The 17,775-nt window shown below is 38.5% G+C and overlaps 1 non-coding gene across 1 annotated transcript; it reads left to right on the top strand.

Moving 5' to 3' along the window:
• The first annotated feature begins 9,873 nt into the window (after window positions 1-9,873).
• Window positions 9,874-9,945, top strand: trnae-uuc (transfer RNA glutamic acid (anticodon UUC)). Its single transcript has one exon. It is a non-coding gene; the product is annotated as a tRNA-Glu (tRNA).
• The last annotated feature ends 7,830 nt before the right edge of the window (window positions 9,946-17,775 follow it).

The raw sequence follows: 17,775 nt of genomic DNA, 5'->3' as shown, positions 1-17,775 counted from the left end.
CTAGAAACTGCAAGGCAAGGGTCTATTGAAAGAGTCCCAGAAATAAACTTTGTACAGTAAAAATCTGGTAAATGTTGTTAATCAATCTGCTTAGTTTTTTTTGTTCTTTCACTTCTATTATTTTAATAGAATCATACCTTATCACTCATGTCAATTGCCATCAATCAATGTAATTAATCAACACAAGCAGCAAGTCAACCTCCCTCCATTAAACCATTACACCCATCGGAAAGAAATTCACATAAACAGATTTTTTAAACGTTTCTGAATTCAAGTTGTATCAATATAAAATGCTTGTTTTGTCCCAAAGACAGTCCTATGCCCAAGAAACAACAAATCCAAAACATTTGAGCAGATTTGAAAAATGTTTGAACAATTCAGGCCAATTCAGTCGACCTATGACCCCATGAACTTAGTTTTATAAAAGTGTGTGTGAAATGAATGCATAGGGAAATGCAAGTTGGTGGACAGTGCAGACGAGATTTCATCTCCACTTCTTGCATCGATGCGAAATTGGGAAGTAGCTCGACCAAAACAGGATGCTTGATTAATACATCACAGCAAATCATTGGGTTATTGACTGAAACTTTCTGGAGGTACAATCGGAAGTTATGGCATTTATGAAAAGGGAAATGAAATGTCACGTAGCCTCTTATTCGCGGTAAAAGCCAATCACTTGATCCGTAGCCTTGGTTGACCTCATGCTTACTAACCATGGTTGTCCATTTAGGGATTGTAAAGAAGGTAGATATGATTTCTAGATTTTAGAAAAGTAGTGTTATCCTCGATTGATAGGGTAACAAAAAAGTCACTCTAAATAAAAAATGTATCCTTGAGACAGGAGCCAGAGTGAGAAGCCTTATTCTTCAAATCCAGACAGCCTATATAAAAAAGAGCTATAGGAAACATAGGAAAGGAATAGCTTTTTCTGATTTGCTGAATAATTGTGTTAGATTGCCTTGGAAGACATTCAAATGGCATCACCGATTTACTGCTGTAAGCTTCTGCATTCCTCACTGAAGTAAACTAGGGAAGCTGTCCATCACACATGCTCTTTACATGAGCCGAGCCGTTACGACCGATGGTACAAATATTGTGCCCCACCCCCATTGCTCTTAGTCCCTCTTCACATGAGTAAGGTCATAGTGTCCCGACCACAATTACTGGCTATAAGCTGAATGGACATTTTTGCTGCCGTCGTCAGGATTATCTGGTGGCTTAATTACTGTTCCTTTTACGCCCCCATTTTTCTTGGTCTTAGCTCAGCAAATAGTTTAGAGGGACAAGGAGCTTATTCGCAGGAGAAGTGTTTGAGAGCTCAGGCAGAAGATGAAAACTGAACGGGAAGCATTTCTACAACATAATGAAATGTAACCTCGCAATGGATGTTCTCTGCACATATTGTATTTTTTTTACAGTACCTCAATACCAGGTTTATATGGCACTTAACTGTGAATACTGCATATGCTTACAGATTATTACAAGTGGTTTCATTTCAGGTTTACAAGTCTGGAACCATGAGTCCGTGCATGAGTGTCTCCATTGTGCACCGACAGGAGTTGCACACTTAGTATATGCTTACTGTTGAGAGTCAACCACTTTGTGTTTGCCTATTTTAATATTCTTTTTTTCCCTCCAGTTTTCCCACAGTGACGTGACCTGCCTTTCACCTGAATAGGACATCAACTTAAATCGATTTATTTCCGTTTTCAGGAAAACTGCAGCCCAATCATTTGCTATAAGTAATATTTAACTCAAAAATCTGCTCGTAGGAGGGAAACACAATCAGTCCTGATAAAACAATAACCAATTAGACTTATTCTACCAATTAAAAGTAATCTACATGTATTCAACAGACACATCATCATCATCATCATCATCATCAGCTTCCTCAAGAGGTCCTTGTTAACTTTATAGAATAGAAAACACAGATTTAAATATGCCTTTTCTAAACAATGGGTGATTATGAGATGGCATATGAAGAGTTTAAGTAGATGAGACATCCAACAGCCTGTTTTTACATGATGATACAAAACAGGAAACTAAAAAGTTCCGCTTCCCAACCTTGTATGTTTAAGTACACAACATTTTTGGGGGAGCAAACCTTAATGTATTTCAGTGAATATATGTGTAAAAGATGCAGTTTGTTGAATCATGACTGGCAGTTTACTTAATATATTTTTTGCCTTATTTCAATCCACACAATTCATTTACAGAAGCCAGGTCACAATTTAACCTAATCAAATCATTAGGTAGAATAGTGGAAATCTGACTGATAATAATGGCCTTATTTCTCTCTGGGTATTTAATTTGATTACTGTTTCATGCATTATGGTGATTGATGGTCATAGAAAGGGTTAATTGCGACACTTGGCTTTTGAATCAATCTCCCCCTGTCAGGTCAAAGATAAATACACTGGTTAGGAGTCCACTCACATCCACTGCATCCTGTGTTATGGACTTGACTACGTTACCAGCCATATCGCTAGCATTGGTCCCTAACTTCCTCTCTATATCTCCCTCTGGAACACACACACACACACACACACACACACACACACACACACACACACACACACACACACACACACACACACACACACACACACACACACACACACACACACACACACACACACACACACACACACAAAATCAATCTATACATTGCGATGAAAGGATAAGGCAGCAGATCCCATGAAAACAAAAGCCTGAGATAGCCTCTTCCTCTGTAACATAGAGCTGCATTGTTGTCTAAAAACTATTAAAAACACATCACTGTTGCTCTGAGTGACATGTTCCTTCATTATCACGAACATGGGCAATGTATCTGTTCAGTAGATCCCACATACACTGTCCTGCTGCTGTAACATGAAATGAAATGTGTGATTTCCTCCATTTTTGGTGATATTTGTCATTTGATTTTGCTTAATTAGCCACGCTACTCTGTAGAAATGTATGAACAATTTCTCTTTGATCACTTCATGGCATGAAACTTTTTACAGAACACATTTAAGGCAGTGTCTCTGTTAGTTTGTAGGGAATATATCTGAGCCGCCTGAACACACGTGGGGGATTAAACAGGTGCAGAGAGGAAGAGTCTGCGCGAGACTGCCCTACTGTCAGACCCTTAAACAATAATCAATCAATTTCATATTTATGCCGAGCATCTGAAAGGGAGAAAGAATGGAGGACAGAGAGAGAGAGAGAGGGAGAGAGAGAGAGGGTAACAAGAGAATGAGCGGGTGAGTAAAAGCTCTTTTGGACCAAGTACAAGGAAAGGCTTTTACACTTAAAGTGGTAAATGCACATAGCTGCTATGTCTGTAGTTAGGCTGTGTTGCTTCTGGCTGCAGTTTATTAACTGTATTGAGTCCTGTGTACAGAACACTCATGTTATTATGTCTTTTATTACATTGGCGCTCTTTTCATTGTTTTAAAAAATAAACCACATGAACCATAATACCACAATATAAATGAAACAACACATTGGATGGTCACAGATGTTTTTCAGTTCCCTCATCTCCTCTCAAGGTTCTTTCCTTGGTGATTACATTACATGATGTGTCCATTTGTCCATTTTCCGATTACTTCATAGATGTTTTTAAAACAGTTGTGAATAAATTTCCTTCAGAGAAATACAAATTTGAACTTCGACAATGCTTTGACAATTGGGAAACATAATTTGCTAATAGAGGTTTTGTGATTTGATCGAAGGTTTTTTAAACAAAACCTTACCATTTCTGAAAAACGCAAAGTAATGACCCTGTGTTAGTTGGTCTTGAAGTTGTTTTTTAATATTGTGTCTGCATTGAAAGTGTGTGGCCCTCTAAATAATAATGACACATTTTTTCTCTTTGTATTGTGTTTTCAGCTAAATAATTATAACGTTTAGAGGCCCTGTGTTGTTGTTGAAGTTCCCTTATCCACTGTCCTACAGACGGCAATAATATACCAAGAAACGCGGCAGCAAGTTCAGAGACGAAGAAGACTGCCAGCAAGTAAAGAATGGGGTAAACCACGCAGGCTTCAAATGTTTTCAAAATCTCTTTACAAATTGAGATGATAATAATCCTTGAACCAGACAATCCTGAGGCGAAGGCAGGATACCTTAAAACTAAATATTCTGCATCAAGTATTGAGGTGAAAAATGAGAATTTTCATCCAATAAACAAGCCACTTTAGGTTCATTTATCATCTGAAGCGAGAGCACTGGCAGTAATGAGAACCCTAACAAACCTGTGAAAAGCTGGAGGATGGCAAAACGTATTCCAAGTCCTGAGCCGTGTCTCACATTTACATCGATTCCATTTCATGATTTCAGCATTTTTCTCAGGAGCCACAAGATGGCATTACGTTTTTCTATTGTGACTGTTGCATTATTTCATGTACACATACAATCAATATGCTACTTTTGTGTATGTCTATACATCTCATATAAAAAGCAAGTGTAGCTCCAAAAAACCAAACAAAAACAAGTTAGCAAATATAAAATATAGCCTGTTGCAGCTCTGAAACTCAATCTAGTAAACTATTAACCTTCACACACTCAGGTTTGGAGATTTCTGAAGGAGTGGGTGGCCTGAGATCAGAGACGTATAGGCCAGATCGTGTTAACACCATAAGTTTATCTAAGGAGCTCAACAGGAGCACATGTCTACTGTTTCCTATCAGATGAGGTGCTGTTCAGTACAAGCTGACGGAACAAGATACAGAGAGGGGACAGTGTGTAAGCCAAAACATGCTACACTGTCTTTATCTACAGATCTGGACATCACAGCCCCAAACCCCTCGTCAGACAAAATCCTCTCCTCCCTGATCGATACACCACCAAACAAAACAACGGTGTTGGGTGTAGCCGTCTCAAATTCTTCCTTGCTTCTCTTTTTTTTTTCTTCCATCACCCACCCCTAACCCATCTTATTTTCCATTTTCTTCTGCGGCTGGATCGTCAACACCCAGCCAGCCACGAGTGTGTGTGTATGTGTGTGTGTGTGTTAGTTAGGTTGTTTGTAGATTTGTTTTTCGGTGAGCACACACGCATTCAGCCATCTCTGTATGCTCTTACTGTATACAAAGCTTATTTCAGCCTTAATTGCCCAACTTATATGTGTGTACATGCTTGTGTGTAATCGTGTATGAGAATCTTAGCCTTGAAACGTGCGAGCATGCTTGTGTGCCTGCCTGAGTGTGTGTGTGTGTGTGTGTGTGTGTGTGCATGCACATCACAGGGGTAAACCTAGGATCAATATGTTCGAGTAGGCTAAGGTAGAAGTTTTCTGTGTGTGTGTGTGTGTGTGTGTGTGTGTGTGTGTGTGTGTGTGTGTGTGTGTGTGTGTGTGTGTGTGTGTGTGTGTGTGTGCTTGTGTGTGTTTGTGTGTGTGTGTGTGTGTGTGTGTGTGTGTAACCTGATCTGCCCATCTCAGCCCCTCATTAGTAGCTGGTCTGTGGACACCAGAGGCCTCCGAGGCTCATGCAGATGAGCAGAAACCCAAGGAGCTGTGGTGTGAGCTGCTACGCGATACAGCATCAGTTAGCTCAGGAGCTATCACACGAAAAACAATGTCTCTCTTCTTTCTCTCTGTCCCTTTTCTTTCCATGTTTCTGTTTTTCTAGTACTGTCCATCCAGCTTACAGCCTTAAATACAAACAACCTTTCTGGCTCTATACCTTTCCCGGCAGCACCATGTGTTTTCCCCTATTTTTTACTCCATATAGTAGTCTTATATTCAAAGTACTGAGCCTTTACTGTCAAACTATGACACTAGTATATGTGATGCTGATATTACATTTCAACCCCTCCCCCCCCCCCCTGAAAACCACTTGATTTATTTAAAGCAAGATTCATTTAATTTGTACTCTACTTTATTTCCAATATATCCACAATTATGTTTCCTGTTGCAATGACGATGCTGAACACCTTACTTACAGTAAACAGGATGCTTGTGTGAGGCTGACAGCTGCAAAAAAGCTTCTGGTAATTACAAATGGGAGAAAGCACTAATGTGCTACTGATTATGTGTGTCAGAAAAAAGGTCAGAAATAGTTGATTTAAAGACTAAATGTGTCCTTAAAGGCTAAATTGTAGCCGTTTTATTATATCTGAAATTGAAATCTAAATGTAACAGCATGTAATATTTAAAGCATTGAAAGAATCAAAAGAATAGAAATGTTATTGGGAACTGCTGATCTGAAGTTTTCATTTTTCATTTCTTGTAGTGAAACACTATTAAGCAATAATGCCAGATCAGACAGGCAAAATCTGAAAGTTAAAATGTAAAACAAAATGAAAGTTAAATAAAGGAATATATACCTAGAAAATAAGAAAAAGAGATAACCAATTGTAGAAGTTTTTCTTCTTCTGTCCCTCTCCCTCCCAGCAGCGATGTCTCCAGCTCATATCCATGTTTATAAAGAGCTGCTCTCCATTATCCTAATTGAAAAATGAGAGTAAAGTGCCACTTTATCCACAATACACTGCAGTAACCCCCTCTATTCATCTTGTGCACTGCAGTTCACCCCGAGGCAGAAAAGATGACGCTTCAGTATGGCTGCTAAGAGGGGATAAAGTAAAGTATAGAGAACTGTCTGTTGTAGGTAAAATCATGCATCAGGAAAACACATGCAGAACATTAAAAAAAAGAAAACACAAACCCACGTACAAACAAAAAACTTTACAAAACAGCCAACATTGCTTGTACTATGAACATTGAAGCAATTTTGCGACAAATTCTACATCCAGGTCGGGTCATTATAAAGAGGTTTGTGGAAAAATGCTTTCTGCAGCTCTGGGAAAACACGGCGGGAACATTATCATCATGTACCGCTTTCATTCTGTGATGCCGCCAGTTATTAGTGGAAAATAAAGTACAAATACAACATAACATCCAGCACAGCGGTACAACTGATGGAGAAAAACAGCAGCACTCAGAGGTGATTAACAGCACTTTTGTATTTAGACTTTAACAAGACAAAAGTCTGATAATCAGCGATGTGATGGAAGTGTACTGTGATAATGTGTTATGCTACAAAACCATGTGTAAAGTTTTCGTCTTAATGATTTCACCATAACTTTGAGTCTGGTTAGTCTTTTCTTGTGAATTACTTCCATTATACCAGGAAAGAACCATTATTAACCACGGTACCTTCAGCGATAGGATGAAATCACAACAGCTAAAAAGTTGCTCAAGGTTTTATTATAATGATATTATTTCATGTTCAGACTCGGACTCATCTCAATGACTCAACTTTCCCACATTTGTCTTAAACGTTTATGTCTTTGAGACACGGAGCACTTGTTTGAGGACAATCTTGCGGTGCCTTGGATCTTTGTAGTTGTAATTAAATAATTAAAAGCAAGTACATATCCAATCTTTTGTCTGCACGTTGAATATAATGGTATGTTGGCAGCGTCATGCAGACTGCAATTTCTTTTAGCATCATCTCTCAAGTGCACTTTGCCTTTGTGTTGCAGTTAAAGGAGAAACTGAATTCCTACTTTTAGAACTTTTCAAATTGCCTCGGTATTTTTTTGTTTCTACTGAAAAAACTAAATATCCACCCCTCCTTCCACATATTAACTCAACACTATAGAGACTAAACATATCATTTAAAATCATGAAATGGAAGCTGTAATCCAAGGCAAAATGTTCTTAATGCAGTGACATCACTCATCACTATTGTCAATGTTTCTTTAGCACAACCATCACTATAAGAGCTACATCAACCTTCTAAGAATGAACTAAATAATGTACGTGGGAAGGTATTCATTTGTTTTGTTTTTCAGACACATACTGGCTAAGTTTGGAGGTTTGTTCTGGAAGCATTGAGACAATTTTCCTAGTGAGCAGTGTCAAAATGTACATGTTATTCACCATAATTCTCCAGCATTTAACAGATTACTTTCTGGGGTGCATTTTTGTGGTAAATGCATTGGGAGAGCTCTCAGATTAAACTGTGCTTTTTAACATACTGAAGAGAGAACTAGCCTTTTAAATCCCTTGCTTTTCCTTAAAATAATAAATAAAAGTTGTATTGCAGTTCATTTCGACAACAGAAATACTTCACATCAGAACACAGCTTGTTTCTTTTGCTGCATTGAAACAACACGTTGGCTGTATTTCATTCTGTCACTTGTTAGATGAGCTCTGAACAAAAAGCTGTCGGCGACCGCTGAGTGTCGACTTGGCACGACTGACTGCTGCTCTGTGATCTGAATGTCAGCTGAGCTGTTAGCGGCACGAGGAGGAGCCAGTGCAGCTCTTTCAAAGTCAAGCAGAACCCCAGAGAGTGAAGCGCAATGGCTTTGATAACTTAGTGTATAACTGTGCATGTGTGAATTTGTTTTTGTGAAGTATTATGTCCGCATGTATAGCACAAGAACACTTTATTTGATTAGACAGCTTCCCTTGCTCTCTTTGTGAGATCGTGATACTTGGATCAGAATCATTTTATTCAATGAATGCATTTTGACTTGCAATTTTAAGGCAATTGCAAAGGAGGCCATTCAAAGTCTGAGCCCAAGGTTTCCATCCAACAGACATCCAAAAATACATATTTATCAGGAGGGGTTGGTCATCAAAAAGAACCAGAGAAATGCTTTTCTGAGGCAATTTCAATCAGAAAACCACTAACACAATTTGGAACGAAGACATTGTACTTCTCACACCATTATTAGTTACCACCAGTTCACAGTAAGACAACGCAGGTAATGTGGCAAATACTGCCAATTTCATTCACCATGCTGGGTGGATTTTCTGTTCATGGTAATTGACTGAATGCAGTTGCTTCAGGGGAAACCCACTGTACTAGTGTTGGCCCAATTAAAGTTGACTTGGGAGTAACAACTGATTGGACCAACTTCAACAGCAACAGTTTCTGCCTGGTAATTTGCTTTCCATTCAGAGTTAGTTATTCACATGTCGATGTATTTTAGAGACATTAGCTCTTGTGACACAACTCTGGACAATCTGCAACACAGATTAGCTTTGAAGGAGCAAAACAAAACAATGAGTCTACAGCTATGCTAACATCACCATGATACCAATTGCGATGCTACTACTTACTATCTTGCACTCAACACAAAATATAACTGAGGAAAGAACAGTAATATTGTACTGATTTAATTTTTACCAGATGAAGGCACAAGGTCAAGGCATTTAAGCAATAATACATTTATTTACAACTACAGGTTTTTGTCACCGTTATCAGTACGGTAATTTGCAACTAAGGTAATTGGAGAGAGACTGTCTGACTGACTGCTGGATAATGATTTAATTAGTGAGTTTACTGACTCACAACACAACCAACAACCTGCGGCAAAATCTGAATTTATTAACCAGATGTATCCCTTTGTTTAATGGCTGTCCTGGCAGAGACTTGCCCCGGTCCCATTGGATTACAGAAGGACGGTCCTGTGTGGAGGATATAAAGCTGCCATTTCAGCAGGATGGTCGGGGATCGGTCACCATACTGGTAGAGGTGGCCCACTAGAGGCTGGCCAGTAATTACACTCAATTGATAGAGGACGGTTTCTCTGTCAAAGGATCAGTGACACACACGTAACACAGAAAATAATACATTTTACCCTCACAAGCTTTACACAAAAGTAAAGAGGGATTGTGTCATGAGATAAGAGAGGCTGTTGAATTAAGCTCACTTCCAAACCAGTTGGATATCATCAGCAAAGTGGTGCAAGGTGCGGTGGAGTGGTTTGGACAAAAGCCAACCACCACAAGATCCTGCCCAAAACCTGCAGAGTCTCTGTCCGCTGTCTGTCATACGTGACATCTCAGCTTCTTTAGGTCACCCTGCGTAAGGCTTTGTATTAGCAAAAATCCTCCCATGCATATGATGATGGCAAGGTTACATTTTGTCCCATATGGTCTAGCGGTTAGGATTCCTGATTTTCACCCAGGTGGCCTAGGTTCAACTCCTGGTATGGGAATAAGAGTCGATGTGAAAAGTGTGTGGGGAAAGCTGGTTGCAGTTAAAATAGATTTTAAAAATTGCATTAAATCGTCTGACAAATGTTGATACAATAGTAAATAAAAGATGCAAAGACAGCTAATTCATCTTTAGAAATGGTCCAATCATAGTGTGTTGCATGTGTCCATATTTGTTGGCTAGTATTTCAGTAACCAAGTTAGTGTAGTAGGTGGGGCTTTAGGATCCAGGTTTAGGTGATGGCAGATGAGGAAGTGGGAACAGGTGTGTTGGTGGGAGGAGCTTAGGTAAGAAAAGGCCAAGCTGCAAGACTATTGGGCCTCTTTGTCTCTCATTTCTGCTTTAAGGCACACACTGAGATTTAGGGTAAGATACATGCAGGAAATTTTACATGGTGTATGTGATATCAGACAGGACATTTTTTATCTCAATGTCCTTGTTTCAGGAAAGCTTATTAAATATTGACATCCGTACGCCGATATGTGGTCATTTAAACAACATTAGGCTGCCAAATTGTCACGTCATTTCAATACATACGACCCTCGGCGTTATTTAAAGGTAGTAATCTGCCCAGATAAGGTGACATTTCTTGTGTTTGCCATGAAATGTTACACTATATGTACTAAATAATAGTTGATAGTCATTTTGTTTGCATGGTGACTGTTTGGCCTGAGATTTTCTTAGAAGACGCACCCCTATTGCTGCCTAGCTTGTGTGAACTTAAATATTTGTTTAGAAAAGTAAATCAGGTTTATTTTAACTGAGAGGTTTGCGTTGATGACATGTCATTGTCTCTTGAATTCCAGTCAAGTGCAGATTTCTATCTTTAAAAAATATATATTATTATTATTAATAATGCTGCCTGCTTTTTAGGACCACTAAAGCTTATCCACCTGTCCATCTGGTTTCCTGGTAGCAGCCAGTTAATGCCCTGGGGACCTTTACATGAGCTGTGGCACCTGGGTTTGCAGTTGGTGTGAGTGGCGGAAGCTTGTCTGTCTTTGTGCAACACTGTGCTGCCCCCTCTGACTGTCCTTATCCTTTTTATTTTGTAAGAAACATACACAGCAGTTGCACTGGTAATTGATGTATTTATTTAGAACTAGCAGCTTGATATCTCCTTAAGGTGGGAAATCACTCTTGAACAGCAGAGATTAGATTTAAACCCTTTCAAAGATATGGAAGACATAACAATGCTCTCAATCTGTAAAGTGATGGCATTTAGGCAGATGTAGGTGACTTTTACATAAATGTTCATTATGGCGTCTTTCAGTCATTACCTGGTCTCATTGCAAAAGGAAAACTACTTTTTTGACTGATATGAAGAGGAAAGATGAAAAAAGATTCTTTGCCAGTTTTTTTCATTTTTATTGAACGCTCCAAAATCACAGTGGGAAGCTCTAAGTGAAATCTGCTCAGTGCAATCTGACTATAATGAGCTCGTGTTTATTGTAACCCACATCATAACCCCTTTATCATGCAGGTTACCATCTAATTAACATTTAATTCTTAACCACTAATGAAATGGAAAGCTTTGATTTTCACTAAATTTGATTGTGACTCATTCAAAATTTCAAATGAAATGACTGTGGGTTTTCCAGTACAGTTCTGTATATAAACTATAGCTTACTTTAGTTTGAATTTTGATTTGGTTATAGCGCAACACAGTAATGTGCTGTTAATAAATATGGTACTGTAATAGTGCAAATAAGATATTTTACCATAATTTGATGAATGTTTTAAGTGCATTTCTAAATGTAGGGCTGAATCCTAATCTAAACATTGTATAGGAGCTATTCTATCTAAGTTTGTTTTTTTTTGCAAATGGGCAGTTGCTCCGTGAATAAGAAAATCATATGTTTCAAATGACCAACAGTGGCAAACGCCTCCAACTCGGCTTCCCCATCCATTGATTTTCAGAAGAATAATCTAGCAGCCATGTGTCTTATCTCTTCTGGTGTCACGTTTTCATGTTTACCCGATGCATATTAACCTCCGGTGGCATCAGTCCAAACTGGGGTTGTGACCTGATTGACCCATCCGGCTTCTGTGGGTCCGAACAGAACAGACAGAGTCCCAGAGCCTCAGACAGACAGATCAATGCCAGGCTCAGGCCATCATTGATCAGCGGACAAAGATAGCATCATTAATCTCAGGAGCACCTACATGCGTTTGTGAAGGCTGGAAATGATATGGTATCATCCAAATCCTATGCTTAAATGTGCTGCAAGTAAGACTTTTAGAACCCTAATTAATGACAAAATGTGTGAAGAGGGTTTGTGAAGTTGTCGATCAATACAGCTACTCAAAGGCTACGAAAACCTCCTTTCTTACCTCCGAACAAAACCTCCTCATCCTAACCCACATCTACACGGACCCCTCAAATTCTCTCAAAAGAGCATGCTGTTCTTAAAAGCAAATCTATTTCTCCAGCACAAAAGAGTAGTGTGTGGAAAACGGTACAAAACAGACCTGGCACTGTAATATTTTTCAAGTTGAGCTGATGGCTGATCAAATAAATCATGCCCTTATTTGCATCTCATCCTGTATAGTTTTAAGAAATGTTCTGCCTGTCTACATTATTTTCATTTTTAACAATAATATGCTGTATTTCTTCAACTGACAATCATTTCCAGATATATTTTTCCCTGCTCTGTACTTTACATTGTGTGGACCATTTTCAAATGAATGCTGTACAGAAGGGCTTGAGCCTTACGCTGCAGCCGTCTACACACAAATACTATAATGTTGCCATCTTTTCTATGCATTTAACCGTACCTTGAGGTTGTGTATTCGGAGTTGTATTCCTCTTCTTTACAAACTCTGAATGAGGCTTGTTTGCCTTCCGTTTAACCTTTCCAACGCTCACCACTCTTGTTGAAACTCCTCCAGTATCTGTTGTAGGAAAATCAGGGTAACTCCAAAAGTTCATATCAAGTTCTTCTTGACAAAAACTGTTTAACGTAGTTCCATCTTTTTAGTTTTAGCTTCTTTTCATTCAGTCTGTGATTTTGATGTGACTGTATTAAACGTTTGCATTTTGAGTGTCCAATAGCTTAACAGCCACTGCTGCTGCTCCAAATTCTGGCAGTGTACACGGTGGTCTAGATGTAATTTATTTTTGAGAGGGCTAAAATATTCAAACCACTGGTATATCAAAGAAAGACAATATTCTTATGAAATATGACTTTATTATTTTAACTACAACAGCCCTATTTATTGTAAACTAAAGGCCAGTAATATTGAACTTACCGAATCATTATATTGCATTAACCTAGCCAAACTGTATTGCCATTGTTTTAGACTGAGTTTAAAGTACTCAGATCCTTTACTTAATTGGAAGTAGAAATACTATTGTCTTTAATCGTCTAAACATTTAAGTAGAAGTATATAAAGATTATCAGTATAATGTACCCAATATTCAATTATTATTATTCAAATATACTTTTTACAGCATTATATTAATATAGGATATTTTTTTTACCCTGTTCCGATCAATAACAATTATGTATTCATGTAATTTTTATGTTCATGTTTGTCAAATTAACACAGTTTAGATACTTCTTAAGGTACTTGGTAGGTTATTGGTACAGTACTGCATTACATCATATAAGGATATCATAAGTTTGCATGTTACTGAGTGTTAACTAAATGTAAATTGTAAAAGATACAGTACTTGCCTGCAGAATGTAGTTGAGTAAAAGTATCTGTAGCATAAAATGGAAATACTTAAGTAAAGTGTCAAAATAGTGTTTCAGTAAAATACTTGAGTAAATGCACTTGCTACATTTCACCTCGTAGAAGTCTCAGAAAACAAGGCAACTAAGGAGAGATTTTTAGGATGTAAATGTAATAAATAAGAAGGAGAAAAGGTATTTATTTTAGTTGTATATCACAGTTGATGTGCAAAAATCACCAAATGCAAAGAAAAAATGATGAACGTAAGTGGTTCAAATAAAAATAAAGGAGCAGGCAACCGATTTTGAGCTGTGCGTTTTATTCTTACACATAAAACATGTTAATAGATGTTTTTTTTTGACAGAAATGTTCTAAAATGGACATGATGTTTGATATCTTGATAAATGTGGTAGAATGTATCGCTGTTCTTTCATTTCACTGTAGTGTGAACTTCACTAGAGAACATTCAGGAGCTGTGAAGAGCCGCGAGTAGGACAGAGAATAAAGACAGAGCTGTGGGAGAGCAGGAAACATGAAGGGATTGTGATGAAGAGCATTAGGAACAAAAGAAAGGTGCTAGAAAAGAGTCAAAGGAGAATAGAGAAATGGAGGACAGTGATGTGTTTGTGTGTGAGTGAATGAATGAAACAAAATTGAGAAGAAAAGGGAGAAAGAAAGAAGTCCACGAGAAGGAGAAACAGCAGGAGGAGAGAACGACAGAGGGAGGGAGGGATGATGATTTGTGGCTCTCTCCAGTGTGCTAGCGTTACAGGAATGGCCCTCCAGGGCAGCATGAAAAGCCTCTTGATTGTTAGGAGTGGTAACTGGAGCCCCCAGCTCCTTGCCCTGATAGATTTATTTACATTTCAGCGCCTGGACCCCACTCAGAAAAAAATGATATGAGGCAGCAGGGGCATCAATATTTTGTAGTAGCGATGATCCTCTGTTGCCTAACCCCCCACTCTTTTGTTTCATGACGATGACTTAATGCTGCTTGTGATGCTGCTTGTTGCTCGGGCGGTCATTGGATGGGATGGACACAATTGGTTTACTGGACAATATATCCCTGGTGTACAGTGCTGTACAAGAATGCCTCTAGAGATTTTTTTTTTTTAATGGCTGAGGGTCTGAGTCTTTCTTTCTGTAATTAACTTTAACTAACACTTAATCAATTGCCATTTCATGAACATGATTGCATTATCACATCTTATTGAGCACAGTACTGCACTTCTCAGTTGCTATGATTACTTTCAAGTCATTCCAAATGACAAGCCTGTCACTTAGTTTTAAAAGGCTTTAGACATTTGTGCCGAACCCCTGCTGTGCCAAAATATTAGACACAACGTGTAATATAAAATTTAAAGTGGCCCTCAAGGTTTTAATTTCGGCCAACTATGTAATTATCGCAAATCAGCCAGTGAATGCCACACGTTCTCTCAGCTTTGTGCCTGCATCTCTGCAAATGTTAACCTTTTATAGGTGTTTGTTCATACTGACAAAGACTTAATAACAAAACAGTTTAAGTGTCAAATGAATGATTTACCAAAACAGTTGCTGCCTTGCTTAAGATTAAGTTTGAGAATATCAGTAACTCTTAAATGATAAGACATCAAATCCCTCTTGCTCACACTTTCCATGCGGTCAGGGGAAAAGGTCCACACGCAGTTCAACCTCTAAAACCTCAGGGCTCTTGCCTGGTTAGAGGTTAGCAGCGCCGACTTATTCACAGTGAGGGCAAAAACTGGAAAAGGATGTAGTTAGGGTTAGAATAAAATAATTAAATAGCCAAGGCTAAACTGTATGGTATGTTGAGCTAAATGGTTGTCTTGAATTGTAACAGGTTCCCAATATGTTCATAGTCCAACTGTGTGTATATATATATATATATATATATATATATAATACTGGTTTATTTTTATTTCAATTTCTACTTCTTTACGTTTATACTTTTGATTAGTTTATTTCCTATTTTTTTACTTATGCAATGACTAGTATTGTATGATGCTGCTGCAACACAAACATTTCCCAGTCTGCGATTAATAAAGTAATTCTTATCTTATCAATATGCTCTTAACATGCTGGTGTTTAAGCGTATATCATCATGTAGTTTACCATTTGCTCTTTAGCACTGAACAGCTGAGGCTCATGGAACATCATTAATTTTTTTAAACATTTGGACATAAAGAAAAATATAAATCACAAATTGAACTGTTGACGTGATGTTTTTAAAGAAATATTAGGAGATGAGCAAAATCCCACCTCTGGGAAAATGGATATGGGTTTCATTGCAATCAATCAAATGAGTTGTTGAGATATTTACGTGTAGTTTGCTGGTATGGCTTAAATGGAAAGCTGAACCCACTCATAGGTTTACCAGGAACAGCAGATTCAAACTGTATAATATTAATTTAACTGAAACATAAAAATGTGGACTGTGTAATTTTAAAATGTTGCAAATGTGGAAAATAAAGTAATTGAACTGCCTTTTGATAAAAGTATGTGAGGACAATAACAGCAAATAATTTCCTTGAGGAACAATAAAAGGCACAAGCCCAGACTGAACAGAGACATCATTCTGAATTATGGTGCCATACAATTACCCCCTTGCAAATTGTTTGCCAATAAGAGCAGCTACTAAAGCCAACATTATGACTTAGATGGTTATGAGTTTATTAGATGGCACATGGAAATCTTATTAAATTGTAGGGGTGTTTTCAAAGTAGAAGTCAAAGTAGTTTTATTTTCGACCAGTTTTTTTGGCAGAATGTCTTGAAACAACACGCTTTGCATATAAACCTTTCCTCATTCTAAGCTTGAAAACAGTGTCAAAATACTTTAAGGACCGCTTCACATTACTTCTTTACTTTGCTGTACTTTTAATGTCAAACCGTTTTTACATTTAGGTAATGATATTTTTTTTCTAATTAAGAAACCTGAGTCCTTATAACACTGCTAATGCCGAAGCTTTTAATGCCGAAGCTTTTAATGTTTCAGCGTGACCGCCCCACTGACCTAGTGGTTTTCTGCTCATAATGTCATTTATTAATTTAGAAAAAAGGTTTTGCTTTATCTTCATGTTGCAAAATAATTCATGCTCAAGCTTTAACAGCTTGTGTCTTGTAATGAGAGTGATTTCCCAACAGAAAGAGGCATCAGAAGCTCTGGACAGCCAGCAGATATCCACAGGCAGACGGCCCTCAGTCTTAAGTGGAAGAACAGCAGCCTCTCTCCCATTTAGGATAGTGGGCTATTTAGCCTGACAGCCATTAAATATGAATTAAAAACCACACAGGCCTCTTTGCCTTCGAAAATGTCATTACATATCTTTATGGCGGCCGATTGTTGAATAAGCAGTTTGCAGTGCTCCCCTGGGGGCAAGGCTGGGGATGGGAGTGGAGTGGAGTGAAGTGGATGCACCGAGGGGAAGGGAGGGAGGGAGGAAGAAACAGGGGTGGTCAGATGAGTGCTGGAGTGGAGAGATGGCAGGATGGGATAGTGGGACAGATGGGTGGAGGAGCGAGGAGGAGTAAGAGGTTGAGTGGAAGGACAGCGGAACGAAAACAGAATGGGGAGGAGGGGTGGACAGCCACGTGTGGAGGTGAGGCATGGAGGATGGAGAGAGCAGTGGAGGAATAACGAATAGGCCTGTCTCTTGTAACGGATGAGGCCTAATAGCAGCTGAAATGGAATCTACATTACAGGTCCTAAATGAGTGCAGTACTTCAGGGGCTGGGCCTCGGAAAGGAGCAAATAAAAAGCGGCGGCTTGAAGTGGTGCTTCAGTTTCTCTCCAGCAGATGAGGGAGATGTGTATGGGGGGAAATGAGATTGAAGGGGAAGGGGAGTACTTCAGAGGGATACTGGCCTTCTTAGTATTTTCAGGGTTGATAGAAATGTCTCAAAAGGTCAGCATGTGCTCCATTGCTCAGTGATTTAGGCATAGCCAGGAAGCCCAAACCGCCAGGCAGTTATTATTAAAATTGTTATGGGTTTTGTTAAATAGATAAAGACTTTTCCACTGTCTTTTTGTTTTCCTTTAAGACAGCTAATTTCACTTAAAAAAAGAGGTTGATATATATTTAATACCCCCCTAACAAGTTTATTAAACAGAAAATAATGCTTTAGATTGTCAAAAGAAAGGGAAAACATCACAT

Source organism: Eleginops maclovinus, chromosome 3 (genome assembly GCF_036324505.1).
Source record: "Eleginops maclovinus isolate JMC-PN-2008 ecotype Puerto Natales chromosome 3, JC_Emac_rtc_rv5, whole genome shotgun sequence".
Taxonomy (NCBI): domain Eukaryota; kingdom Metazoa; phylum Chordata; class Actinopteri; order Perciformes; family Eleginopidae; genus Eleginops; species Eleginops maclovinus.
The sequence above is the reverse complement of the archived record's forward strand: the minus strand, read 5'-3'. Positions and strand labels throughout refer to the sequence as shown.